This window comes from Bos grunniens, chromosome 5 (genome assembly GCF_055505025.1).
Source record: "Bos grunniens cultivar Pamir isolate PY7600 chromosome 5, Bosgru_T2T1.0, whole genome shotgun sequence".
In the NCBI taxonomy this organism is placed as follows: Eukaryota; Metazoa; Chordata; class Mammalia; order Artiodactyla; family Bovidae; genus Bos; species Bos grunniens.
Genome location: NC_141169.1, coordinates 8,986,128 through 9,012,934, shown reverse-complemented (window position 1 = coordinate 9,012,934; position 26,807 = coordinate 8,986,128). Strand labels below are relative to the sequence as shown.

The 26,807-nt window shown below is 37.8% G+C and overlaps 1 long non-coding RNA gene across 1 annotated transcript in view; it reads right to left on the bottom strand.

Annotated features, from left to right (window-relative positions):
• Positions 1 to 19,040, bottom strand: part of LOC147371302 (uncharacterized) — a 38,728-nt gene extending 19,688 nt beyond the window's left edge. Inside the window, exon 1 of the long non-coding RNA XR_015163436.1 lies at positions 18,918 to 19,040. This is a non-coding gene — a long non-coding RNA (uncharacterized LOC147371302). The remainder of the gene's footprint in view (positions 1 to 18,917) is intronic.
• Positions 19,041 to 26,807: the final 7,767 nt, after the last annotated feature.

Sequence of the window (26,807 nt, the reverse complement as noted above, 5' to 3'; positions counted from 1 at the left end):
GAATTTAGTATACTTTTAAAAACTGTCATAAGCATTTTATATATTACAGTATTTTAAATGAATATGAACATCAATTTTTAGAGTTGCATGAGATTACATTAAGAGGATGTCTATCCACTTGGCATTACTAAATATTTTTATGTTGCCTCCAATCTTTCATTTGTATAAATAACACTGGAACACATGTACTTAATTCCTTTCTATACTTATTTTTTTGGCTTAGAAGAACTCTGTAAAAATAGGTAAAAAGAACTGCCTTCCAAAACACTTATATTTAAATTCTAATCAGTAAAATACTAGAAAGCATTTTTTCTAATAATATGTAGGAAAACTACTGAATTTTTATGCCATTTTAATCAAATATTTTAGGCATATATGCATTACATGAAAAATAAAACACTCTTGCCATTTCTAAGAATTATATTTACTGTTTCTATTTTCAGTTCTGACCATGCTATTGATCAGAGCTTCCAAATTATTGCTAGAGGTATATATGGGTTATTGTGTCAAAATATCACATTCTGGCTTAAGAAAACCTGAATTGAAAATGTGAGTGTGATCATATCACACAGAAGCTTGGCCAAATTGCAAAACACCTTGAGTTATAGGGTTTGTCCATTTGTTGATAAAGTAGGGCTAACATTAGCTACGTTAAAAGATAAATGTAGGATTAAAATAGACCTTTATAAGAGACCGGGCTGTAGACGTTCAGCAAGTGGTTACTAGTGACTTCCCTGGTGGCCCAGTCATTAAGACTTTGCCTTCAAATGAAGCGGGTGAGGGCTCCAACTCTGGTGGGGAAGGTAAGACCCCACATCCCCCATGGCCAAAAAACCCAGAACATAACAGAAGCAATATTGTAACAAATTCAATAAAGACCTTAAAAATGGTCCATGTGCACTCTCTTACCACTTGCCATGTCTGGGCTTGAATGTTGATTCACAAGGTCGACTGGAAACCCCACAAGGATATAGCAAAACCTTTGTCAGCCTGGGTCCCTGAATGACTGTGTCAAGTAGAACTCTTTCTTTCTCTGATTCCAGTTGCCATGTATTTGAGTGAGACACTGTGATAACCCTAAACTGCAGGATTTATCTGTCACACTTTTAAGGTTTATTTATACCTATAAAGAAACTGGTATTAGAAATGGTGTTCAGTTCAGCCACTCAGCTGTGTCTGACTCTTTGCACCCCCATGGACTGCAGGACATCAGGCTTCCCTGCCCTACACCAACTACCAGAGCTGGCTCAAAGTCATGGTGAACTCATCAGTGATGCCATCCATCCATCTCATCCTCTGTGGTCCCCTTCTCCTCCTGCCTTCAATCTTTCCCAGCATCAGGGTCTTTTCTAAGGAGTCACTTCTTTGCATCAAGGCTGAAGTATTGAGTTTCAGCTTCAGCATCAGTACTTCCAATGAATATTCAGGACTGATTTCCATTAGGATGGACTGGTTGATCTCCTTGCAGTCCAAGGGACTCTCAAGAGTCTTCTCCAACACCACAGTTCAAAATCATCAATTCTTCAGCGCTCAGCTTTGTTTACAGTCCAACTCTCACATCCATACATGACTACTGGAAAAACCATAGCTTTGACTAGACAGACCTTTGTTGGCAAAGTAATGTCTCTGCTTTTTATATGCTGTCTAGGTTTGTCATAGTTTTCTCCCAAGAAGCAAGTGTCTTAATTTCATGGCTACAATCACCATCTGCAGTGATTTTGGAGACCCAAAAAATAAAGTTTCCCCCACAGTCAGTCTCTCCCATCAGGGAGCTTCCATAAGCCAATGAAAACCACAATCACAGAAAACTAATCAAACTGATCATGTGGACTACAGCCTTGTCTAATTCAGTGAAACAATGAGCCATGCCATGTAGGGCCACCCAAGATGGACAGGTCATGGTGGAGAGTTCTGACAAAATGTGGCCCACTGGAGAATGGAATGGCAAACCACTTCAGTATTCTTGCCTTGAGAACCACATGAACAGTATGAAAAGGCAAAAAGATATGACACTGAAAGATAAACTCCCCTGGTCAGTAGGTACCCAATATGCTACTGGAAAAGAGTGGAGAAATAACTCCAGAAAGAATGAAGAGGCAAAGCCAAAGTGAAAACAATGCCAGCTGTGGATGTGTCTGGTGATGGAAGTAAAGTCTGATGCTGTAAAGAGCAATATTGCATAGGAACCTGGAATGTGAGGTCCATGAGTCAAGGCAAATGGAAGTGGTCAAACAGGAGATGGCAAGAGTGAACATTGACATTTTAGAACTCAGTGAACTAAAATGGACTGAAATGGGTGAATTTAACGCAGATGACCATTGTATCTACTATTGTGGGCAAGAAGCCCTTAGAAGAAATGGAGCAGCCCTCATAGTAAAAAAAAAAAAAAACAAAAAGAGTCTGATATGCAGTACTTGGATGCAATCTCAAAAACAACAGAATGATTTCTGTTCATTTCCAAGGCAAACCATTCAATATCACAGTAATCCAAGTCTATGCCCCAACCAGTAATGCTGAAGAAGCTGAACGATTCTATGAAGATGTACAAGACCTTTTAGAACTAGCATCCCCCAAAAAGAAATGATGTATTATCATTTAAAAGACAAAAACCACAAACTAAAGTGGCCCTGGCATGGTAGTTGTATAGTGGGAAAGCTGTTGCTCCCTGTGCCAGGGACAAAATGTTATATTAAACTGTCACACATAATGATTTGGAAAGCTTGCCATAGCTCTTAGGAGAAAGGATGAAAATAGGAGAGACACTTTAGCAAGCATTAGATTGAAAGAGATCAAGCACTGGTCAGTTTGCAAAGTCAGCAAATCTTGAATGTTGCAGGTGGCTACCCAGAAATTCAGCTGAAAAAAGTTTGCCATCTTCTATACATGGTTTCCATTTTCCCTGGATCTTAACAAGTTGCTGAGAAGGGAAGAGAGAAAAAGTGCTTATGGGAGGTGGCCCCCTACCTAGGGGATGCGTCCAGAAGTGGGAGAAGACACTTCAACCAGCATTGGTCTGCAGTCAGTCAGATGCCTCTTTCCTCCATTCTGTGTAGCTATAAAAATCAAGCTCTCAGCTGGACTGTTGCTTTCCAGAAAAAACTCTACTCCAACAAAAGAGAATCAACATTTTTGCTGGACAGATAGCTAATTCCACTGTTGCCATTAGCCTAAGCCTCTAGTATCTCAGAATTTCTCTATTACAAAGATACTGCTTACTTTAAACAATAGGTTTGGGTTTATTTCTCAGTCATGACCGACACGTGTGACCCCATGGATTGTAGCCCACCAGGTTCCTCTGTCCATGGGATTTCCCAGGCAAGAATATTGGAGTGGGTCGCTATTTCCTTCTCCAGGGGACCTTCCCAACCCAGGGATTGAACTCAGGTCTCCTGCACTTCAGGCACTTTTTACTGACTGAGCCACCAGGGAAGTTGCAATTTATATCCAACAATATAGAATCTATATTGCAATTTTTATCAGCTAGTCAGTAATAGAGGGTAATAATTGCAAAGACAGCCAATCTATCCTAGCATATTAGTACCAGTGTTGAAGGGAACAGGATCATGGGCCAGTGTCAATGGGACTTGTTTCTGTTTGGTAAAGGGAGCTCAGGTACCTGGTTCCCAATTCCCAGCTCTTCCTCTGTGGCTGTATCTGGTTTACTCGTTGACTTTGTGATTCTCCTGGCTATGCTGTCTTTCTCAGCCCTCAGGGATCTCACAGTCTGTTCATGCTGGGCTTTTGCATCTTCTATACTTGAGTAGTCCCTTATAGTTGGCACTGTAAATGGGTTTTTCCCAAACATCTATACTCAGATTTGTTCAGGATTTTATAATCAGACTTGATGATAGCAATAAACAGAAGGTCTAAGTGTAGGATGTATAAAGGAAACTAGGTCTTTAAAAGTATGAGTTTTCCATGAACTTAAGAATTCTCAGGATTGGGAACACGTGTACACCCGTGGCGGATTCATGCTGATGTATGGCAAAACCAATACAATACTGTAAAGTAATTAGCCTCTAATTAAAATAAATAAAATTAAATTAAAAAAAAATTCTTTAAAAAAAACAAAATTTTTCAAAGAAATGGTCCTTCTATTGGAGAAAAAAAACTAAAGCTCCATTAGGTGCTGTTGCTTTGACAAATTTAATAGTCCTAGGCTGACAGACAGGAGGCAGCTGCTCATGTACTTGAAATACACAGCTGGTGTGCCAGAACTGACATCTTCCTTTTTTGCTACCCTTGGCTTCATTAACCTTCAGAACGCCTTTTATCCCTCTGTCTTAAACTAATTTTATTACTCCCTTAAGAGTCTGGCATGAGCAACAGAACATGAGCTATGTCTGTAATTGTGTTAACCAATTAGGTTATTTAACGGAGGCCTAAAGTTTACCCCCAATTTTAGATGTGTATGGAGGTAAAAATTGGAGCATTTCATCTTAGCTAATGTGATACAGGTTCCCAGTATATCTTTTTCCTTAGGTTCAAATACATTTTGTTCAACCTGCATGAAGTATATTGCCATAATTCCTAATGGTGCCATATATTTCAGCTTTCCTAAAAGCACATTGGCAGAGAAGGCAATGGCACCCCACTCCAGTCCTCTTGCCTGGAAAACCCCATGGACGGAGGAGCCTGGTAGGCTGCAGTCCATGGGGTCGCTAAGAGTCGGACATGACTGAGCGACTTGACTTTCACTTTTCACTTTCGTGCATTGGAGAAGGAAATGGCAACCCACTCCAGTGTTCTTGCCTGGAGAATCCCAGGGACAGGGGAGCCTGGTGGGCTGCCATCTATGGGGTCGCACAAGTCAGACCCGACTGAAGTGACTTAGCAGCAAAAGCACATTGGAAAAATGGAGTGGAGTTTCTCCTCCACAACATTAATACTGTATTATCAAGGCTTAAAAATATGACTTAATTTAGTAACATTTTACATTTAAATATGGTCCACTATTTACCTATGCAAATAAGAATATTGCAGAGAACTAGTTAGGAAGAAAAATATCACATAGCACTGGAAAACCTCTGAGTATTCCAACTCTTTATTTACTCTGTTCAGTGAAATTCTATTCCTAATCCTTGCTCCCAAGTACTTTTTCTAGCTATCCTGAAAATTCCTCTTTTCCCCCAGTTTTATTTGCATAGTGAATATATCTCAATGGTAGTCAATTGAGTGTATTATGAAATAGAATGCAATCAACAGGCTTGATCCTTAAACAAAAACTTGACTTATGCATGGAGAAATTGCTTTGCAGGTGTTTCTGTCTGTCTCTGTCACTATTTGGCAGCAGATTACAAGGTATTTTGGTTAAGAATGTGAGGTTTGTTCAGTTTTTGGCAGGGGATAATTTTACAATGTAACATCTATATCTCACTGAGAGTGGGTCAGGAAACATCCTTAAATATGAAGATCACAAACAACTTTCTCCCCTTTCCTAACAATAGAAACATGCATTAGAATAGCTAGGAACTTTAAAAAATTATTTCAATTTTTCCTTTAATTATTTCTTTTAGTTATATTAATGCCTTACATTTTATTACTTTTTGTTTTTTATACTTTTGCCCTACATTTCATGCTCATAGCACTTTCCACTGTAGCAATAGTTAATATGTTCACTTTCCACTCAAAAAAAAAAAAAAAATGTTCCTTTTGTGACAGGCACACATACCTCTGGGATAGACTACCGTAACCAGTGAGTGCTCAGCTTTGTCAGCCAAGAAGGCCATTTTAATTCATAAGGCTTGTCATTTATCAGAAAGTAATCTATACCTCCTGATTGTCTTTTTCTATCATATTATTATTATTTCTTTGTAGGCATTCAGACCTAGTAGTCCCAATCTAGGAACCAAACTTACATAAAGCTGGATTAAGTCATCTGTTGATGGTATGATTTCTGGGTGAACAGGGCCCAGGGGCCCTAAAATATACTTCTCTCTCCTGCTCACTGGTGCCTGAAGGTAATTCCCTAGAGTGTCATTATTTTCACTTATGGTTTCTTGGTCTCTGTTAACATGCAAACAGCCCTGGAAGCACAGAGATATGTATTTTGTACCTATATGCATGATATTTTAGTATCTTTTTATGCCTGGGTTTCACTATTTAAGAATTAAGACTTTGAGGGGACTGGGAAGGTTTAGAGCAAGTAAATACCGTAACACTGCTCTGTTTCAACAAAGTTATGTGCTGAAGTTTAGGATCTTGTTTTCTAGTGACATAATTTTTTATATATATAACTAGTCATTGTACCCACTGGCCACTAAATAACATAATTTAATTGAATGCAGAGAGAATTCCAGTAGGAAGCAAAAGCATTCTGCCATTTCCTTAAGCTGGAAAGCAAGCATTACATTCAGATGCTAAATTGTGACAGACGTTTCTAGTGGCATATGGCTCTTTGGAAGCCTTCCCTGTTTGGGAAACTGGCAGTTCTGAAGTCACCTCTGGTTGGTCACATGGCTAGCTTGCTGATGGACTGTCTAAAGCTTCCAGCAGACTTTTAGAATCATCAAAACACATTTGATTCACACTGAATCTTTGGTGTCACTCTGAGCAATGGAGTTACTTCCTTCTATCAGAGCAAAAGTGCCTAAAAGCTTAGTGTGAGACCTAGATGAGTATTTTTCTTTTTAAATATCAGAGCCCTCCTCCCCAATTTCCATTAAGCATCAGATATCCAAATAGTCTTCCCTTACATGGAGGTATCAAGACAGATATCTGAACTCAGCTGGTAATAATTGGGCCGGAAACTACTTCCCTCCTGAATTATCTCATAGAAGAGCCTAAATAAACCTTTCTACTTCAGCCCAATTCACTTCAAGAGAAGAGCTTTTCACAGCTGTGTGGCTCATGAGGCCCTGGGGACTCAACTGCACAGTATGTTCAATTTCTCTGTACAAAATCCATCTGAGAGAAAATTCTGGAAGTATAACAAGTCTTAATGATGTAAGATGTTTCTCAGAGGGTAATTTGTAAGCAGGTCAACATCCTTACCTTTGGAAACAAATGATGTCAGTTCTCATTTGCACCAAATGTTTATTTCATCATTTGCTTTATGGCTAAATATTGGGCTATAGTGTTAAATCAATGAATAGGGTAGCAGTACACATAAAACAGTGTAGCAAATTTGTATTATTACAAATTACAAATATATGTAAGATTTTGGGTTTTTTCCTTTTTAGAAGAAAAATTTTACTTTTTTTATATGCATTTTTCCCCCATAGAAGTTTAAACAGCTCTGTAGTCCAAAGAAAATTGCAAGTCACTAGCTCAGAACTTGTCGGTAAATTTTAGACTAGATAAGTATTTGCAAATGAAGAGGTTCCAGTGGAAAGAGTTCCTTTGAAACCTCAGAAAGAATGAGTCTTTTTCTGGCTTTGTCACAATGCAAATTAACAATTTTGAATGAGTTCCATAACTTCATTAGACCTCTGTTTATTCATCTGTCAGTTGGGTGTTAAAGTTGTTAACTCAGATTTCTTGGAAGGCTAAAATAAGATTAAAGAAGTAAAGATACTTTAATTTGTTAAATGTCATTATCTTAAATGTACATTATGTATATTATACATCATTAGCAAATCACTTTTGATTATTTAATCAGTACATGACTAGTCCTAAACCTAGTTACGCCTCTCAGTCAGACCTCATCTGGATCTAGTCTATGCATAAAAAAAGCATACCAAAATCTGCAATCAGAAAACCTGAGCACTAGTTTCCAAAAGATTGACTTCCAGCCATGAGCCTTTATTCTTCTGAGCCTCAGTTTCTATCTCAAAAAAAGTATCATAATAATAGTACTTGTCTCCCAGGGGTATTATAAGGAATGAATGAGTTTTTGAGTTGGTGTATAAGCATATATACATTCAATATATTTTGTAACTTATGAAGTGTTAGTCTAATCATCATAATTATAAACCCACTTAAACTTTTATTAAAGTACCCACTCCTCACAATGTATTTCATGACATCATGGTGAGAGTATAATAGATATAAATCAACAAGAGCAGTTGAAAACAAAATTTAGCTTCCAGACAACCATATAGTGTATTTCATTCTCTGGCAATATTTTTAGTTTTCATTGTATTTTAAGCTTCTGAGTTTGAAAAATGAGAGCTAGTTTACATGAAATTTCAAAAGTACCCTGATCTTGAATAGTGGATAAGGCAATGGCACCCCACTCCATAGGTTTTATGCTTAAACTTCCATTCTGTAGAAAAACAGTTACAAAAAACCCACTTGAAATCAGTTGTTATGTTCGAGGAGATGACTTTCATTTGAAGCACATTGCTTAAATACTACCTCTGAGTAGTAGACAGATTGTAGATTAAAATTTTTAACTCTTGTATGGACAAATGCACATAAGAAAATGTCTCTAAGTTTTCAGATTAACTGTAAATCTTCAGTGGTTTACACATATGTTTAGCCATCCACATCCAGAAAATTTCTAGTTGTTTTTCTACAAGGTTAAGCTTAATGCTGGGTTTATAATGTAAATACTTTTTACAGCTTTATTAAGAAAGCGAAAAAGTAAACAAGACGCATCAATGACAATAAATGACAGAATAAAAAGTAGTTAATTTTGTTCTCCACATTTTCCAATTCCTCTATTTCCTGCCAGCGATCAAGTCCCTCTATTTTCTTGCCTCAAAGAATTTTACAGAACTGAAAACAGCATTATTTTAGAAGAAAATTTTTCTGTCCCTGATAGAAGTGTAAACTTAGCCTAACAGGGGAGAGGGGCGAGGAGAGCTTCAGGCACATGGAAAATAATTTCCTTATCCTGCAGGTCACAGTGGAGAGGCACGTCTGCGCGGCCGTGCACAGGCCCCAGGGATTCAGCGGGGACGACCACGCTTGCAGCTGGAGAGGCAGAAGGCCAGGCTTGGGAAGGTCAGACCTTGGCAGGGATGTCAGGGCCAAGTCTTAAAATGTACTTTCTGCTACTGATGGCACATTTTCACCAAGACTCCTATGCTTTTACTGTTCCTGACAGGACACAGAACAACAAAAAGGAAAACCCACCACCAGAAGCAACCTATTTTACACATAAATGATTCATCAATACATCAATATACAATATATATTACAGAATATATACTTCTTCCACTAAGAATTCAGGCTTTATATGTACATCTAAATGTATAGATACAGATATATTAATATATTTAAAGTATATTCAAATAAAATCTTTTGGAAGATGGTTGGGAGATAACTCACTGTTCTAAAACCTGGTCAATAAAAGAATCAAAGACTTTTATTCCGAGTATCTTGTCTGGAGATGACTTGGACATGAAGATTTTGTTAAGTTCCTTGGTGATGCTGTTGTGTAACCAAGTTTGAGAACTACAATTCTAGATATAACTGTGAGTTTACATGATATCACGAAGTACAGAGGAACATGGCAAATGACATCATGAAGATGAAATTAGAAACATCCTAAATGTGAGATGCTCTACAATCACGTCTCTAAGTGTGGCCTACACAGCTCTGGCACTAGATAGGAGGAAGCTTGTTAGAAATACAGACTCTCAGGCCTTGACCTAGGCCTACTGACTCAGAATCTTCATTTTAACATGATTCTCATGTTATTCATAGGCACATTAATATCTGTTCATATGAATATAGCTCATACAAGCTAGCTGTTTAAAAAGCACTTGCTCATTTAGAAATAATTGGGAAAATTTGAACTGAATGATGACATTAAGAAATCTGAGACATTGTAAGGTCTTATAAAAATAGAGAACATTTATCTTTCAGTGACACATAATAAGTTATGTATACATAATAAGTTATTAATGGATTAAAGATGATGAAGTTTAGGATTTGCATCAGAATAGTTCATAAGGAGAGGAGGAAAACAGGGTATAGATGAGAAGATTAGACATACTGGTAATAGGAGGTTCATAACATTATTCTCTTTGATTCCAAGTATTGCTTAAAGTTTTCCATTATAGTAAGTTTCTTTTAAAGGATATTAAATGATTGCTCATGTTCTACAACAACAAAAAAAATTTTTTATAAATACTAGTTTATCTGTAATGCAGCACCTGAGCAATGTATTGAAATTTTTGACTTAAGAATTCTAGTTAAGTTTGTTTCCCTCCAAAATCTGTGCTTGTACTTCATACATAGTCTCCATAATACTCAAAGGCCTGGCAGAACATGCTTCACACTCATTCCGTGTATAGAAAGTGCCAAGCATTGTATTATGCTTTAGACTTCCACAGGAAGTAACAAGAAATGGAAAAGAAAAAAATAAACATAAATACTGTAATAATATTCATAATATAATAATGTAAGCAGAGTCTTAGGACAGGTAAGAGGAAATATTTTGGCCATGGACATACACATGTTTCAGAGAAGGAAAGGCATTTGGGAGGTTTATCATTTGAGGGTTGGTAGGTATTATTTCAGTATTCTTGCCTTGAGGACCCCATGAACAGTATGAAAAGGCAAAAAGATAGGACACTGAAAGATGAACTCCCCAGGTCAGTAGGTGCCCAATATGCTACTGGAGATCAGTGGAGAAAAAATTCCAGAAAGAATGAAGAGACAGACCCAAAGCAAAAACAACACCCAGTTGTGGATGTTCTGACTGGTGATGGAAGCAAGGTCTGATGCTGTAAAGAGCAAATATTGCATAGGAACCTGGAATGTTAGGTTCATGAATCAAGACAAATTGGAAGTGGTCGAACAGGAGATGGCAAGAGTGAATGTCGCCAATACTTTGGCCACCTGATGCAAAGAACTGACTCATTTGAAAAGACCTTGATGCTGAGAAAGATTGAGGTCAAGAGGAGAAGGGGACAACAGAGGATGAGATGGTTGGATGGCATCACCGACTCAATGGACACGAGTTTGGGTAAACTCCAGGAACTGGCAATTGACAGGGAGCCTGGCATGCTGCAGTCCATGGGATCACAAGGAGTCGGACATGGCTGAGCGACTGAGCTGAACTGAGGTATGATTTCCTAGATTATGGGATCAGTATGGACAGAAACAGGAAACTGTGAAAAAGCCTGGAATACTCCTAGATGGTAATAACCCAGTATGGAAGGAAAAATGAACATGGCGGTGAAGTGCCACGTATATGATCACGAAGCGATGGGAGCCAGGAGAGAACGGTAGATTTCAACTGTCTTACCCAGCATGCTAACTCATGCTTCAGTGCAATGTGAAGTACCTAGTAAAAGAATGGACAGCTGGATCCTGAGGTGAATTAGGAACCAAGAGATATGTTCAATGTTGGTGGCATGATTGTAGTTTTGGAAAAAATAGCAATGGCAACAGTGTAGACAACAGTCTAGACACAAACAGCTGAAGAGTAGAACAGAAGGCTCCTCTAATAGCTTAAGGGAGTAACTGCTACCTCTTTACCTATGCTAAAGATAAAGAGGTAGCAGGATGAGTGGACATCAGCTTTAAAGCATATTTCTGAATAGGAATTAGCAGGACATGGTGACTGGATGGGACCGTGACCAAAAGGAAACGGTAATTGATGACTTTGTTTTAACATGTAAGACTGGATTTACAATACACTTTATTGCAGCAAAGGAAAAGTACAAAAGCTTTTCCTTGAAGAAGGACTGATAAATTCTGTTTTGAACAAGTTAAGTCTGAGATGCCTGAGGTCAGCATTGGAATGATAAATCTGGAGCTATCTAAGGACTTCAGAAAACTTGTGTGGGAGGCCTTTGCATATAAAACAAATCATAATACTGAAAAGGTGATAGCTAAATTTCACTGAATTCTTTAGAGCTAGACACTCAATATATTTCATCTGGATGACAACTGAAGTCACAGGGGTGGATAGAAAATAAATCACCGGAGAGAGGAAAAAGGAACTAAGACAGGACCTAGAATTTGAAATTCCTTGTCGCTAACTGCAATCTCCATCATGATTCCTTTCCCATTTTGATGCTTGCAAAACACTAGTTGCCTCCTTTCCCTGCATTCTCAGATCCCTCACTCTCCTTTTTCTATGAGACTATAACCCCTTCTAGACTATTGCCTCTTAACTTAATTGGGTTTCTTAGACCCATCTTTTAGCAATGGGTCTGAAAATTCCTAAGAATTCCTCCTCCAGAATCCAAAGTGCATCATTTATTTTTCTCCATTTCCAAATATTAAATGCTCACTATTGTAACAAAATGTCTAAGCACCGTGTGAGTTTGTACCTTTATTTTATATTCATCTATTTCAACAAGCCCTATTTAAATCCCTCCATATGGAGAAGAAATACAGCAAAATTGAAATAAATTCCCTATTTTCATGAGGGGGAGATATTTATCATAAACATTAAGAATAAATAAGTGATGGTGGAAAGTGCTATGAAGAATCAAGCAGGATAGGGAAATGGAAAGTGGAATAGGTGTGCTGTATAATAAGAATGTGTGTAGCGGCATGTGTGTGTGTATACAATTCTAGTTTGAAGAGGCTTGTTAGAGCCATATTCTCTGATAAGGAGCCTCTTTCTGGCTGCCTCTTATACCCACCTACTAACTGTTGGACATGGAACAACAGACTGGTTCCAAATAGGAAAAGGAGTACATCAAGGCTGTATATTATTACTCTGCTTATTTAACTTATATGCAGAGTACATCATGAGAAACACTGGGCTGGAAAAAGCACAAGCTGGAATCAATATTGCTAGGAGAAATATCATAACCTCAGATATGCAGATGACACCACCCTTATGGCAGAAAGTGAAGAGGAACTAAAAAGCCTCTTGATGAAAGTGAAAGAGGAGAGTGAAAAAGTTCGCTTAAAGCCCAACATTCAGAAAAATAAGATCATGGCATCTGGTCCCATCACTTCATGGGAAATAGATGGGAAAACAGTGGAAACAGTGTCAGACTTTATTTTGGGGGGCTCCAAAATCACTGAAGATGGTGACTGCAGCCATGAAATTCAAAGATGCTTACTCCTTGGAAGGAAAGTTATGTCCAACCTAGATAGCATATTGAAAAACAGAGATATTACTTTGCCAACAAAGGTCCATCTAGTCAAGGCTATGGTTTTTTCAGTGGTCATGTATGGATGTAAGAGTTAGACTGTGAAGAAAGCTGAGCGCTGAAGAACTGATGCTTTTGAACTGTGATGTTGGAGAAGACTCTTGAGAGTCCCCTGGGCTGCAAGGAGATCCAGCCAGCCCATCCTAAAGGAGACCAGTCCCAGGTGTTTACTGGAAAGACTGATGCTGAAGCTGAAACTCCAATACTTTGGCCACCTCATGCGAAGAGATGACTCATTGGAAAAGACCTTGATGCTGGGAGGGATTGGGGGCAGGAGGAGAAGGGGACGACAGAGGATGAGATGGCTGGATGGCATCACCAACTTGATGGACATGAGTTTGAGTAAACTCCAGGGCAGTTGGTGATGGACAGGGAGGTCTGGCGTGCTGCGATTCATGGGGTCGCAAAGAGTCAGACACGACTGAGGTACTGAACTGAACTGTTCACATTATAAAATGTCCAAAGGATATCTGGCACTACTTTCTCCATAATTTTGTCAATGTTAATAATTTGTGTGGATTCCTCTTTTACCATTATGCCTAACATTATCAAAATTCAATTTTAAAATCTACTTTTACTCTGCAGAGTTCTGGGCCCCAACTATCAACCACATGAGAGAAGTTTTTACCTGGTAATTTTGTAAGTTCCTCAAATAGAAATGCAAAATGATCCTTTTTCCTGATTCAACTGTCTTTCTTCCAGTTTGCTTTATAAATGACTACCACCATTTTCTGAGTCACTCAGGGTAAAGTCAAGTGCAATTCCCATTCCTTGTATTACATTTACTTTACATCAGTTTTCACATTTAAAAATTTTCTTCAGCTTCTCATCCAGTAGCACCACTTACTCTTCATGTCTCTCTCTCTTTAGTCACTAAGTCGTGTCTGACTCTTGCAACCCCAAGGACTGTAGCTTGCCAGGCTCCTCTGTCCATGGGATTCTCCAGGCAACGATACTGGAGTGGGCTGCCATTTATGACAAAACACTACTCTGGGGCAGAGGCAGACTCCCAGGCATGAAGGGTCTGGGGAGTCACATGAAATCACGTTCCCTTTATCCCACAAGCATCAAGGAGCCAGTGAAGGGTCTGGACAGGGCACGGTCCATTATATGTTAAGCTGAGAATACTCCAGAGGTAGTATTGACAGATTCAAGTTTGAGCATATGTATTATTTTCCAATTTCTCCTGCCGTTCCTGTCATTCTCATCATCAGGACTAACCATTGGTATAAACTTTGCTACTGGCATTTCATTAGTTCATCAAGATTCTGTGCTAAGTCCACCCTCTTTATGAAAACTTAACAATCCTACATGGAAAAAAAAACTCTCTTCCTCAGATGACTAATGTTTTCAGATTTTGTTTTCTACCCTCATGGTGGTTATGATTACTATTGTGTCTTATTTACTGATCTATGTGTTTAATCTTCCAAACTAGGTCATCTTTTCATTAGACATAGGATTATTTCATATTCTCTCAAACCTAATTCAGTATTATGTTCATATGAGAGAGTCAAAGGATATTGGTACATTGGGCTAATATTTATAAACTATAGCAAATTAAAGATAGTTCAAACAAGAGTCATATATAAATATAATTATGTGAAAGCTAAAATTAAAATTGTTACACTATTTAGACTTGTTCTAGATCAACTAACACTTGTAACTGAGGTTCTCAAGAGAAAAATAACCATGGGGAGAAGTATTCACAGAATGTTTTTATTCCAAGCTGGCACTCCATCTTAAAATCTCAAAGCAATTCCCTAGTGAAACAGATTGGCACAGGTTAACTTGTTAGCCTTCTCAAAATAAAAACAGACAAACAGGGAGGGAACGCAAACAAGACAGAGCATTCCTGTCCAGAGCAAACCTTGGAGAGCCATTCTATTTTGGAAGTAATATGGGAGTCAAAGAGTGTAGGGGAGGGTGGGGAGGAGAGAAGAGGGAGGAAAGAAAGATATACAATAGAATAACTTGGCTACTCAAAGGAAAAACAACTCCCTCTGTCCTTTTTTTCCCCCTCATTATTCTTTTAGTAATTGCATTAAAAAAATAGGGAAGAGAGATCGCCCTCACATATACTGAATTTTTTACCCCTTTATTTGCAAAGTTCAACCGATTATCATAGTGGCCAATAAAATTTCAAGAGTTTGGTTCACAGCAGTGATTGCCTTTCTTGGGGTTGTGAGCCAGGGATATGATAGGAAGGGCTGCTCCTCTCAACTTGCCTCAATGAACTCAGATTCTCCGCTTCCCCTTATCTTTGGTTGGGGGGAGGGTGGGGACTTCAGTTCTCTCATCCTCGAAGTTCTGGGTTTTCTAGGGTGAGACTCTTGATGGGCAATTTAGGGAAGCATTGGTCATGTGTCTAAATCTGTGTCCTTGTGGGCTTCACAGTGACTGAGAGAGAATTCAAGTCACAAAGTTCTCAGGCGGGTGTGAGGCTGAGCAGAGAGTGATTGTAGTGAGAGTTGGGTTTATTTAAGATTTGAAGTAAAGTGAGAAAGTAGTCTGGACTTTGCATTATTGCTAGCTTGCCATTCTAGTATTCTTGGTGATGAGACAATCTGAATTTTTCTGGAAAAATGTGATCAATATTCGACAGTGGTATCTCAAAGTTCTGGATTAATTATGTCAACTCCAGGCTTTGCTTTAATCTGGCTTCACAGAGCTAAGGAATACAGATTAGTTACCTTGGACTCTACTGAAATATTTATTTATGTTTTCAATTCTGACCCTCTTCCTAAATTTCTCAAACAGCAATTATACCAGCAAGTCTTACCAAAAAGGAATTTTATAAAGTTAATTGAAGTTTTACTAGGTAATCTTTCTCCTGTTGCTTTTTTCTTCTCTATTAGAAATTTATAGCATTTGCGGAAAAATATCAGTACTATAAGAAAGTAGAAGTATTTCCACACACTCTAATGTTGAACTAACCTGGCCCCTATTAGCCTTAGGTTTGCTCAGAAGTCAAGCATCTGAGATACAAAAGACATAAGAAAAGACAAGAAATGTATTTCCAAAGACAAAAATGTAAGACTGCTTTTCTTCTTTTAAGAAGCAGCTACTCAAGAACCCTTAAATTCTCTCCAATATCGTTGACCTTTAAAACTTAATTTCTTGGAAAAGAAAATGAAAGATGTCTGCTTTGCAAATTTAAGAAAACCATTTGGGGATGTGTGGGAGGCGAGTGACACATCAGGGCTTCTCTTACGGGCCTCAGTGCAGTGGGTTCCAGGCTCCGTGAGGAAGGGAGTCCTTCCCTTCCTTATCCATCCAGATGGCTTCCCTTTTAAGGATGAGAAAATCATTTTTGCTTTACCATTGGCTAACAGTAGAATTTATTGTAACACATTACCTGCTCCTTGTAGGGTGGGAAGAAGAGAGTGCCTGTGACAGGCTCTCCGGTGACATCCCATTCAAAGCAGAGGCCCACAGAACACTGAGTAAACTGGATGTGTTGCGAGAACCATCCGTGATGGGAAATGGAAAGTACCAGGACCAAGCACGGCTCATGGGGCTTCCTGAGAAACCTCATAGTCACAGCACTTACAAGAAGTGTTTCTGATATATAAAGAATGCATACAGCTCAACAGAAAAAACACAAGCCAATTTAAAAAATGAGACTATCTGAACAGACATTTTTTCCAAAGAAAGCACACAGATGGCTGAGAGGTACATGAAAAGATGCTCAATATTACTAATCAAGGAAATACAAATTTAAAACCATACCACAATAATCTGACATGTGTCAGATTAACTTTTACCCATCTGAATACACAAAAATCAGTCTATGGTTTTAGAAGTGGATCAGGAATAATCATGGCAGAGTCCCACACTCAAGCAGCAAACACATATGACAGGAAACCATTATTAAACTATCTTTATATAATGAGCACCTTAGGTTCTGGCTCAAGATGGTGAGGTAAAGAGGTCTCGAACTCACCTCTTCCCATAGTTACACTAAATGTACAGTTACATATGGAAAACTATCCTATGGAGCGGGGGAGAAAATCTAAGAAATTCACAGAGCAAATCCATATCTGGCCAAAGAGAAAAAAGCTCAAATACATGGAAGTAGTTAGAAAAGGCTGAGACATTAATCTCACCAAAACCGCCACCACCCAGCATTGCCAGGCAGAGTCAGGAAGGAACTCAAACCTGAAACTTCTACCTGAGGACAAACGGCTTCATCCCACACATTAAGCACCTCAACTTTTAGGACCTTCCCCTGAGAGGTGAAGCCCCAAAACATCTAGCTTGTAAACCAATAGGGCTCATGCCCATGAGACTAATGGGGCTGTGGTGAATGAGAAACAATTCATCTGTCCCTAGGGCCTGGGACAGATGATGCTGTTTGAAAAGGGCCCAGATTTTATGAGAAAGAGGCTCATTTGTTATGTATGATGATGGATGTTTACTAGACTTGTTGTGGTGACTGCTTCACAATCGCTTCACAGTATATACATTTAATCATTATAGTTGCACACCAGAAACTAATTTAGCATTATGTCAATTATAACTCAATTTAAAAAAGCTGGGCCTGAGCAACACAGAGTAAATGCAGAGTCATCCACTGAGACAGAAACAACCTGGAGAGGAACGGGGAGGATGTGACTAAGGCTTCTTTTCTGAGATGCCTGCTAGACATCAAAAGCGGTAGGTAAATGAGTCCAGGCTTAAAGAATAGGTCAGAGACAGTTATAAGTTTTGGACCCATTTTCTTTGTGATAACATTTTAGAGTCATGGGGTAAATGTTATCACCCAGGGAGTGAGCATGATAAAGTATGTACAGACATCTCTTTTAAGGAATTTTGCTATAAGAAAAGCTTTCAGAAAAGTAGCTGCCTACGCACATTCATAGAACACCTGTGATGTGTGGTGACCTGTACATAATCATATAGGTCTCAGGTGATGGGAAAATCCATTATTTGAAATGTAAAAAGCTTTTTCTCTTAAGGAATATAATATCCAAGGCCAGCATCCCCAGCTCTAGTTTTCCTCCAATTACATCACACAGTTTTCTAGACAAAATTAATAGTTTCCAGTTCAGAATGATCTCTGACAAGAAGATTCCACGACAACCTCTCTCAGTCGATCACTAAGATATCCATAAAGTCAGTTTTTTTAAAAAAAGATTCACAACTTTGGAAACCAAGACTGTCAGAAAACATAACAGAATGTAAGAGGAATCAGCACAAATTATTACTTAAATTGAACAACAGCAGGGAAAACTCACAGAGCACAGCTCGATTTTACTCCGAGTTAAAATTAAATATAAAATGGAGATCAAACTTGAGAATGCCATGGACAGAACCGTGTAAGTCACATAAAGAAAATGAAAATCTAGCTTATTTCATGAACATAAGGAAAACTTAATTTAGGTTATTTCTTATAAACCCCCCTGAATATCGTAAAAGAAATTGAAGTCACCTTCCCACAAAATGATATGAGATAATCACTGTGAACCAATCCCTTACTGTCTGGAAACCCCCACTGTAATAACCCATCATTATAAATATCCAACAACTACCACATTTTCACTTTATAGTCCATCCTGTAACTTCATGCCCCCGAGGTTCACATAGTTTTCATGTTTGGAGGCTCCCAGTTTACTAACTATTCTTATATGTACCATAAACTCTTATTTCATACTATTTATTGATGTGGTAGTTTAAATTTTGCTATCTCTGGATTTTTTCTGACAATAGATAATTTAATAAAATATATTTCTTCTGATTTCTAGATAAAAATGGCACAATAAAAACATATTTACTTTTGCTCCCTCATGAATTCTTACTGAAACTACAGGATGGACTTTAAGACTTAAGACCAAAAGGAAGAGGAGAAGACAGACCACACACAATTTTTGAAAAGATAACATAAAGAGAAAAGGGTCAACTTACTCATTGGACTCCAGCATCCTGGCTCTCAAAGCAACTGCAGGGAAGGCTGAGAAACAGGCCAATTTATACTACAGATAATATTAAGTATTGGCTGCACCTGAGGCTCTGACATAGCAGTGTTTGTGCCTTATCCCATTCTCCACTTGGTGCAGTTGGATGCTTTTACTGCTTCCATCCTGTAAGAGAGAAGATTCGTTCTATGAAAACAGTTAAACATTCTTCAGACCAGGAAAAGTTAGGCACAGTTAAAGTTAGAAATACTATACTAACAATAAGTGAATTAAATGAATATTTACATGCAGAATACTGAGTTCCCATCAACTGTCTACATGTGAGAATGAAAACTGGAAACTCTTAGATGAAAACTTGGGTGTAAATCTTCAAAACTTCAAAACGTGGGAGTAAATCTTCATAACTTTTCATGAAGTGTAAAACTTCATAACTTCATAATTAGATAGTGAGTTCATAGGTATGACATCAAATACACAAGATCTGTTAGATCTTTTTTCAATCATCTAGTTTACTGAGTTGACTTTTTTTCTAGGGCCTGGGCCTAGATTGTTATAGTTTCCACATTTTATTTATTCTTCACCTTTTTTCAGTCTCAGCATTACTTCCTCTTACCATCATGCTACATCCTCCTATATATTCAAATGCAACCCAACCTTCTACCTCATGTAGTTTCTTCTTTAATCAAAACTATTTATTGATCACATGGTTTGTGTAATTCATTGTTCTATACTAGGAAATAGCACCAATGAGTAAGATACTGTCTCTGCCTGCAAGAAGCATATAGTTTGTCAAGAAAGAATTAACCATTATGGTGTAAACAGTGAAGAAGAGAGACAGCAGCCAACATTCATGGACCACCTGTATCTGCCAGGCACATTTTGGGTTCCAGACAACCCTGTGAAATCAAGTTTTTTCACCCTTACACTAGGAGAAGTGGAAGTTAAGAAAGATTGGATAACTTGATCACACAGCTAGCAACTCATCCCCAACAGTCTGTGTGAGCCCAAAGCTTCCCATTATACCGTGATGAGATGAAAACATCACCCAGCAAACTTGCCTCTTTCAATTCCCTACCATATTTTGTTCTGTGCCATATATATGGCATTTATCATGCACTGGATTAATGATTATTTCTTATATTTACTCAGAAAATAATTGTTTGAATACCTGCAAACTTCTTGACATTGGACCAGGTGCTAAGAAATACAACACGACAAAATCCTTGCCTTCAAGACACTCCCAGTCTAGTGTGAGAGGAAGACAGTTACAGCGACATTTACCAGTATACTGAGGATTCCATTAGAGTGATGGTCCTGCTTTGAAATGTCAAAAGCCTCTGTCACCTCCTATCTCTGTACTGGTTCACCCTCTACAGAACCTAATCCTTCTTGGCATGGCTACGTTGGGGCTTCTTTGGAGAAGATTAGATAGGGATACCCAACTCTGCCTTAAGGTATCAGAGAAGGTTTACTTCGTGGGGGATTATTTAAACAAAATTTTAAAAGATGACTAGAAGAACAAGGGATGAAAGTGCATTCCAGGGTGAAACAGAATCACGGGTAAACACAGTTATGAGATGGTAGGACATGAAATCCAGAATCTGCTCAGGGGGGAAGTGGTAAGAAATGGGACTGGAAACATAATCACAATCATTATTCTGGGTAGCTTTAAGAAACTGATATCTTCGCCCCAATCAAGAACACTTACATCAGGAGCCTGGCAGGGCCAGGGGAGAGGAGCTCAGTGAGGAGAAAAGACGTGGCATTGGACTTAAAAAAAAAAAAAAATTCACCAGAGGGATTCTGATGAGCATTCATGGTTGAGAATCAGTGCTGCAGGCAAAGGGCAAACAAGTAAGCTTAGGAAACAGAAGGCATGACCACATTTGTGCTTAGGCAAAGCATTCTGATGACAGTGCAAAAAATAAACTGAAGGGTGTACAGTAGGAGATAACAGATGCAGTAAGAATTTGTTATAATGGTCCACACAAGAGATGATCAGCCCTTAACATGATTTTGCATGCCTTTTGGCCTTTATGTTAGAGAGACTGCAAACATGTTGTCTGATGGTTTCCTGTCACACTGGTTTCCCCAATGACTTTTTGACTAGTGCAGTGTAGATAACATAGTAATATTTGTTGAATCAAAGCATTTCATAACAAAACAAAGGTTAACACTGATGAAAAAATAAAATAAAAATTATCTTTTGAAAAATGTATTTCATGGAACTTCCCTGTCAGTCCAGTGGTTAAGATTTCACCATTCAGTGCAAGGGTTGTGGGTCTGATCCCTGGTCAGGGAGCTAAGCTTCCACAGGCCTTGCAGCCAAAACATAAAATGGAAGCAATGTTGTAACAAACTCAATAAAGATTTTAAAAATGGTTCATGTCAAAAAAAAATCTTAAAAAAATTAAAGTGTCTTTCATGACCATAACACATAATATAATGCATGCTCTTCCAAAAACCATGAAAAAGGCATGCCAATACCAACAAAAGAATTAAAATGAATCTTTGGTCTACCTCTTTAAGATATGCATTTTGGTTAGTTCCTCTTCTCTGGTTACTAGTCACATAGTTGATATTATTTTCTACTTAACTGGAAAAACTAAATCATGTTATAAGCAATTTTTCTACATCATTAAAAGCTCTTGATCATGCTTACTTAGAAGATCACATAATATGAAATACTATAATTTACCAGTATTTTCTCAGTTGTTGGACATTTAGATGGTTTCTAGTTTTTTACTATTGTAGGAGATGACCATATTTGACAAAACTTTTGCTTGAATTTCTGATTATTTCTTTAGATTGGATGTTAAGAAATGAATTTATTACAGAAAAGAGAAAGAATGTTTTGAAGGATTTTGATAAATATTGAAAAATTGTTTTCCTTGGAGCTTTTCCAATGTCCATTCCTCCCAACCAAGTAATTGATTTAATTTTTACCTACAACCTTGCCAGAATTATGTATTTTCATATTTTTGCACTAAGTGTTAAGGAATATAAAAGAAAAATCCCCCAAATCCTTGCTTGCTTTCATTATGCTCTTGGTCTATTGTGAGAGACAGGTTAGTGAAAGTGAAGTGAAGTTGCTCAGTCGTGTCTGATGAAGGGACATACAAAAAAAAAAAAAAGGTACTGTGGACTTTTACAGAGTGATGCTTCTACTTTTTTTTTTTTTCAAGATTGTGATTATTTTATTTTTTTAATTTAGAATGTATTTATTTTAATTAGAGGCTAATTACTTTACAATATTGTACTGGTTTTGCTATACATCAACATGAATCTGCCAGGGGTGTACACGTGTTCCCAATCCTGAAACCCCCCTCCCACCTCCCTCCCCATACCATCCCTCTGGGTCATCCCAGTGCACCAGCCCCAAGCATTGAACCTGGACTGGCAATTTGTTTCTTATATGATATTATACATGTTTCAATGCCATTCTCCCAAATCATTCCCCCTACTCCCCATAGAGTCCAAAAGACTGTTCTATACATCTGTGTCTCTTTTGCTGTCTCGCATACAGGGTTATTGTTACCATCTTTCTAAATTCCATATATATGCATTAGTGTACTGTATTGGTGTTTTTGTTTCTGGCTTACTTCACTCTGTATAATAGGCTCCAGTTTTATCCACCTCATTAGAACTGATTCAAATGTATTCTTTTTAATGGCTGAGTAATACACAATTGTGTATATGTACCACAGCTTTCTTATCCATTCCTCTGCTGATGGACATCTAGGTTGCTTCCATGTCCTGGCTATTATAAACAGTGCTGCGATGAACATTGGGGTACACGTGTCTCTTTCAATTCTGGTTTCCTCAGTGTGTATGCCCAGCAGTGGGATTGTTGTGTCATATAGCAGTTTTATTTCCAGTTTTTTTAAGGAATCTCCACACTGTTCTCCATAGTGGCTGTACTAGTTTGCATTCCCACCAACAGTGTAAGAGGGTTCCCATTTCTCCACATCCTCTCCAGCATTTATTGCTTGTACTAATAATGAGAAAATAGAAAGAGAAATTAAGGAAACAATCCCATTCACCATTAATGAAAAGAATAAAATACTTAGGAACTCCAGGAGTTGGTGATGGACAGGGAGGCCTGGCATGCTGTGATTCATGGGGTCACAAAGAGTCAGACATGACTGAGTGACTGAGCTGAACTGAACTGAAAGAAACTAAAGACCTATATATATAAAACTATAAAACACTGGTGAAAGAAATCAAAGAGGACACTAACAGATGGAGAAATATACCATGTCCAGGGATTGGAAGAATCAATATAGTGAAAATGGGTATACTACCCAAAGCAATCTATAGATTCAATGCAATCTCTATCAAGCTACCAATGGTATTTTTCATAGAGCTAGAACAAATAATTTCACAATTTGTATGGAAATACAAAAAACCTTGAATAGCCAAAGCTATCTTGAACAAGAAGAATGGAACTGGAGGAATCAACCTGCCTGACTTCAGGCTCTACTACAAAGCCACAGTCATCAAGACAGTATGGTACTGGCACAAGGACAGAAATATAGACCAATGGAACAAAATATAAAGCCCAGGGATAAACCCACGCACATATGGACACCTTATCTTTACAAAGGAGGCAAGAATATACAATGGAGAAAAGACAATCTCTTTAACAAGTGGTGCTGGGAAAACTGGTCAACCTCTTGTAAAATAATGAAACTAGAACACTTTCTAACACTATACACAAAAATAAACTCAAAATGGATTAAAGATCTAAACATAAGACCAGAAACTATAAAACTCTTAGAGGAGAACATAGGCAAAACACTCTCCGACATAAATCACAGCAGGATCCTCTATGACCCACCTCCCAGAATACTGGAAATAAAAGCTTCTACTTTTGATTTTCCAAATTCTCCATCATTTCCCATTTCTGTGTAGTGGTCCATCTAGCTGTAGCACTGAAACTTTATATGCCTGAATATATTTGGATTCATTTGAAGCAGAGTGGTAGGTGATAATATATTGCATTATTTTAATCTGTACTAGTGTGATATACAATTTTGATCATTTTTAAATTGTGTATTCCACTTTTATAAATTATATGATATACAGTTTTCAAATTCTAAATGTACAAGTGTGGGACTTTTTGCCTGGATTTACATCAGGTGATTCATACTTTTTTATTCTCATTCTCAAGCTATTTAAATGTATTAATATAAAACAGCCAATTTCATCATTATTTATTTTAAAATTGTATCTGTATATCTTTACATAATCTGTCTCCACATATTTTCTGCTTCATATTAATTGGATTTTTCAGAATTTTGCTTTTTAAACTTAATGGATAATTTTTTTAATTGTACTCATTTTCAGTATACTAATTTAGGGTTTATTGATACTACTATTTAGGGCTTTCATTTTACCACATGAAACTGAGTTTCGAATATTCACATTCTAGCTTCTTAGTTGAATAGCTTTTCCATTTTATTAATTATGTATTTGAAGATTGCAATTTACATCTATTTTTAAAATCATGACATTTTCAAGTTCAGGGAAAAAAGCATAGAGAATAACATGGCATGCCTACACATAATTATCATTTAGTTATGTCAATTTTTTTTTATCTTGGCAATACTTTCTATAGATAATTTTTAAGAAATAAAAAATGACTGTTAGTTTGCTACAACTGCCTACCAAGGTACCCCAAACCAGGTGACTTAAGAAGAGAAATTTATCATTTCACAGTTCTGATTAACATTTTATTAACATTTTCCCAATGTTATTATTTGGGATGGATGTGTTTATAATTTGAGAGTGTTCCATATTCATTCTGGATCCTTCGTATTTCACATATCTTCTCTCCATTAATGGCTTCTCTTAACTCTTCACTCATGGGGGTTGTTGTTTTGCCTTTTTTTTTTTTTTCTTTTTCCTATGGGTATGTGGTACAAAAACCTTTCATTTTAATTAGGCAATGTGAAACTTTAAAATGATGTGTATTATTTGCGGCATTTTCTAAAAGAAAAAAAACCTTCTGTAGAAATTGTGTCAATTGGATTTAAAGCCTTGAAAACACTTGAAAAACTCAGCAATAAAAAGACACAAGTTTTGTGTGTATAAGTGTATGCGCATGTGTAAACACAACATGAGTGCACACAAATATTTGCTACAGTTCAGAATCCGTTTTAATGAATTTTACATTTGGATAAGCAGTGATCTTGACAGTATTTTTTTTGTGAGCCATTCTTTCCACACTGATTGGTCATGTTATCTTATTCATACTTCAACTTTCTAAATGAATGAGGATCCATCTCTAGGCTCACTATTCTGGTTCTTTGCTATATTTATTGTCTTACTATTTAAGATAACCAAGTTTTCTTAATCACTAGGGCATTTTAACAGTAAATTTTGCTATTTGCAGGAAAAATCATATTTTGTTGTCTTTCAAAATTACCTGAGCTTCCCCTGGTCTTTTGTACATGTATATGCACATGGAACAACAGACTGGTTCCAAATAGGAAAAGGAGTACATCAAGGCTGTATATTGTCACCCTGCTTATTTAACTTTATATGCAGAGTACATCATGAGAAACGCTGGACTGGAAGAAACACAAGCTGGAATCAAGATTGCCGGGAGAAATATCAATAACCTCAGATATGCAGATGACACCACCCTTATGGCAGAAAGCGAAGAGGAACTAAAAAGCCTCTTGATGAAAGTGAATGTGGAGAGTTAAAAAGTTGGCTTAAAGCCCAACATTCAGAAAATGAAGATCATGGCATCCGGTCCCATCACTTCATGGGAAATAGATGGGGAAACAGTGGAAAAAGTGTCAGACTTTATTTTTCTGGGCTCCAAAATCACTGCAAATGGTGACTGCAGCCATGAAATTAAAAGACGCTTACTCCTTGGAAGGAAAGTTATGACCAACCTAGACAGCATATTCAAAAGCAGAGATATTACTTTGCCAACAAAGGTCCAGCTAGTCAAGGCTATGGTTTTTCCTGTGGTCATGTACGGATGTGAGAGTTGGACTGTGAAGAAGGCTGAGCGCCAAAGAATTGATGCTTTTGAACTGTAGTGTTGGAGAAGACTCTTAAGAGTCCCTTGGACTGCAAGGAGATCCAACCAGTCCATTCTGAAGATCAGCCCTGGGATTTCTTTGGAAGGAATGATGCTAAAGCTGAAACTCCAGTACTTTGGCCACCTCATGTGAAGAGTTGATTCATTTGGAAAGGACTCTGATGCTGGGAGGGATTGGGGGCAGGAGGAGAAGGGGACGGCAAAGGATGAGATGGCTGGATGGCATCACTGACTCGATGAACGTGAGTCTGAGTGAACTGCAGGAGTTGGTGATGGACAGGGAGGCCTGGCATGCTATGATTCATGGGGTCACAAAGAGTCGGACACGACTGAGTGACTGAACTGACTGGCTGATGCTTTCTTTTTTTTTTTTTTTTCTTTTTTTTCTAATTTTATTTTATTTTTAAACTTTACATAATTGTATTAGTTTTGCCAAATATCAAAATGAATCCGCCACAGGTATACATGTGTTCCCCATCCCGAACCCTCCTCCCTCCTCCCTCCCCATACCATCCCTCTGGGCCGTGCCAGTGCACCAGCCCCAAGCAGCCAGCATCGTGCATCGAACCTGGACTGGCAACTCGTTTCCTACATGATATTTTACATGTTTCATTGCCATTCTCCCAAATCTTCCCACCCTCTCCCTCTCCCACAGAGTCCATAAGACCGTTCTATACATCAGTGTCTCCCTTGCTGTCTCGTACACCGGGTTATTGTTACCATCTTTCTAAATTCCATATATATGCGTTAGTAAAGTTGCAGGATATAAAATCAACACACAGAAATCCCTTGCATTCCTATACACTAATAATGAGAAAA